We start from the raw sequence: 3,812 nt of genomic DNA on the forward strand, positions 1-3,812 counted from the left end.
TTTACTATATATTTTTATCGCAAGCAGTGTTTTTAATCCCAACCCAAAACAGAATAACAAATCTTTTATTTAGCTTTCTGCAAAAACGTCATCAACATGGAATTTTTCTCTCATATTAAAAATTTTAAGTAAAACGAGAAAAATATTTTTAAAAAAACGAGTTAGAAAGCTGTGAGATATCTGATCATTTTTTTAATAAAAGTTAAAACAGTGCGGTATTTTTCTTAAAATATACAAAAAATATAAAATGAAAAAATACCGAAGGCTATATTTGGTATATTGATATAACATTCAAAATTTGCATATAATTTTTAACATTTATATACCGAAAAAATACTGAATACTGAAAATGTGGAAGGTTATATTTTGTATATCGATATAACATTCAAAATATACCATAGAGGACAAAATATATTGTCAACCCATCTACTCTATGCGTAACGAGCATAAAAACAATGAAAACGGTAAACTAAATTCCGATAAAAAAAACTCTCTCAACAATTCAATAACCCGATAAAGTTTTTCATCAAAAAACCAAATTTATATTTTGTTTAAAAACTTACTTACTCTCAATTATTCCACCTTCTTTATACTCATTTTATAATAGTTTTTTTTTCATTTTGATTAACAATCTGCTAAACTAAAACAAATAGTACATAATTTAAGCATTTTTTGCGATTTATTTTGATTAAATTTAAAATTAGGCAGGTATTTTTCCCTGTACTGTGAAAAATAAAGCGAAACTGTCACATTTTTTATTGAATTGACAGTTAGTTGAAATTTCTTTCCTCCTCCAAAAATATCCAAGAAGAAACAGATGAAAAATTCTGCATTTTTTTCTTGGTTGTTTTTTTTTTTGTTCTTTGGTGAATGCGAGTGCGAAGAATGTGTTTGCATTTTAATTCCAGCAAAGTGCCCCCAGCGTCTGCAGCAGTGCAACAGTGCAACATGGCAAAGAAGAGGCGATGCAGCAGAAGGTGAAGGCGAAGGTGAAGGCGAAGGTGAAGGCGAAGGCGAAGGCGAAGGCAGTGCATCCATCAAGTTCACACGCAGCACGCAATGCACTCGTACTGTAGCTGGACCGCAATCTGAAGCCCCCAAAGCAACCAAAAAATGCTTGCCACCAACCATGGGGTGCATTGTGCAATCAGCGAATACATTGAGCAACTTCCTTCGATAACACTTCGATACATATAAGGGAATTTAGATAATTAATCGATTCATTCATTATATGTACATGTCTAAAAAGCAAGGCTTATTGGAAAAATCCTATTTATGTTAATTTAATATGAATTATACAATTTACTTACTTATTGCTTAAAGGAACAGAGAAAAACGATTTCTAAAAACAAAACATTAAAATTATAAAATTAGTATCAAAAAGGTACGCTATCTTCAATGAGAAAACATCTAAAACAATACATAACTGGAATCATTTAGATCGGAAGGTTATAGAAATCATTATCATCTGAACATGACAAAAATAATCGGGAAAAGGTGTCTTTATATGTCTTCTGTGAATGTGGTTCAATAAAACGCAACTGCACGCAATATATAACGAGGATGCCGATTTAAATATGTCAGAATCGTCTAGGCTGTTTTGTCTGCAGTAATTATTTTATTTCATTGAATAAGGTTAATTGAATGTTAAGGTAAATGCTTTAATAGTGTAAGTCAGTTAAACACATTACTCTTTAGCACATATTACCAAAGTTTTGCAGGCATAACAAAACTTTATGGATGAAGTTTAGCAAAAATAACTAACCTTACTATTGCATGCATATCTATTGTATAGCACTGTAATATTACTTTTCATTATTTATTTATATTGCTTGCTCATCGATAAGCTCACGACTTTTACATGTTTTTGCTATATTTACTATTGAAAACAAATCGAAAAATACAAGGCTTTAATCGATAGAATATCAAATTTTAACTATCTTTACTATTGCATACTTATCAATAAATACAGGACTTTTACTGATACATAGTATACATATTATATATTTTATATCCTTAATATTGCACACATAAAGATATACACAGGACTCTAATAGCTATCCCTACCCTTGCATACATATCGATAAATACACGACTTACAAACTTTTCTATCCTTACTATCACATACATATCGATAAATACACAGCTTTCATCGACAATATTTCACATATCAGCTATCCTTACTATTTTATACATATTGATAAATACGCGACTCTAATAGCCATTCTTACTATCGCATACATATCGACTCTAATAGCCATTCTTACTATCTCATACATATCGATAAATATACGACTTACTAGCTTTACTATCTTTACTATTACATACATTTCGATAAATATACAACTTTCATGGATAGTATTTCACATATTAACTATCTTGACGATTGTAAACATATCGATAAACACTCAACTCTTAATCGATAGTATAACTGCACTAGAATTAAGCAAGTGTTAATCTGTATTTGTGGACTGTCATTTACCACAAATCCACAATCCACACTCGCTCTGGGATCACGACCCTTTATTATTAATGGGCTAAAGGTTAAGTCGAGGTGTCGAGGGCTGTCCGATGCTCAAGGTGCAAACGATGTTGAGGTGTCCAAGGGGAGGGAAAAGGAGGTGAGCACTGCTCTGACACGTGCGACCCAGCAATGAATGTGATGATGATTTTCGCTGTGGCACTTTCGAATTTCGGCCATTGTGCCTGGCCAAACGGGCAACTGTATCTTACAGATATTTTCTTCAGCTGAACGCATCATCAGGCAGCAGCACCGTCAGCTTCAGCTTCAGCGTCAGCGTCACCATCACAGTCATCGTGTTGTGCTGTGTTGTGTGCCTCATCGACCTGCATTGCCGAGAGGCAATTTAACGAAATGCAACACGTCCCGGGATCGGTGGAAGAACGTGCAACATTGCGAGTGAAACTGGGACTGCGAGTGCAACTGGGAACTGTGCGATCAGCATGGTCTCAGCGGGGAGAGAAGAGCCAGAAGAAACAGGGACAGCAGGCATGAGAGGCAGGGCAGAGGAGACTTGCCACAAATGTAATACACACATCAGGCAAATAAATTAGAAGGCAACTCCTTCGGCAGAAGCGTCAGGAGCGACGCGCCCTCCGACTCAACTGGCTGAGGACGACTCAGAAAGAGAGAGAGAGAGAGAGAGCGGGAGAAAGAGAGAGGAAGGAAGAGACGGGAAAGGAGAAGGAGCGAGAGAGTAATGCCGACAATCCGTCATGCAGGTGTGAATGATTCATTAATTTCTCGCCTTCATACGAATTTTCAGTTAACATGCAAGCGGAACCAAAACGAGCCGCCGCTAAAAGAGTTACGCAGCCTGCAATAAGACGCATGCCTCGCAGCCCCAGTCGGAGTCAGAGTCAGAGTCGAAGTTGGAGATGGAGTTGGAGTTGGAGTCGAAGACGCAGTCCCCAAGCTCAAGTCTCATTTCGAGTCTCGCTCGCAATCCCAAAACACAGTTCGAGTTGCAGCCTCTGTCTTCAGCTCCAGCTTAACGTCTTCATTACGCACGGCCTACGTTTCCGCTTCACTCCGTTTGCTGCCTCCTTGTTGCACGTTGCCTCTTACCCGTTGCCCAATGCCAGTTGCCAATTTCGTTTTGCATTTTCAATTTCGTGGTATGGTAGTATGCGAGTTCGGGGCACCCCGCCAGCTTCCAGCCTCCAGCTTTGTATGTTGTCTTGCCACACGGTTGCAAGTCCTCCTTGTTATTGTTGTTATTGTTGTTGTTGTTGTTGTTGCAATGCGCTGCGCGTTAATTACCCGATGAGCCCAAGGATCAAATGCCAAT

This window comes from Drosophila sulfurigaster, chromosome X, assembly GCF_023558435.1.
Source record: "Drosophila sulfurigaster albostrigata strain 15112-1811.04 chromosome X, ASM2355843v2, whole genome shotgun sequence".
NCBI classification, from domain to species: Eukaryota; Metazoa; Arthropoda; class Insecta; order Diptera; family Drosophilidae; genus Drosophila; species Drosophila sulfurigaster.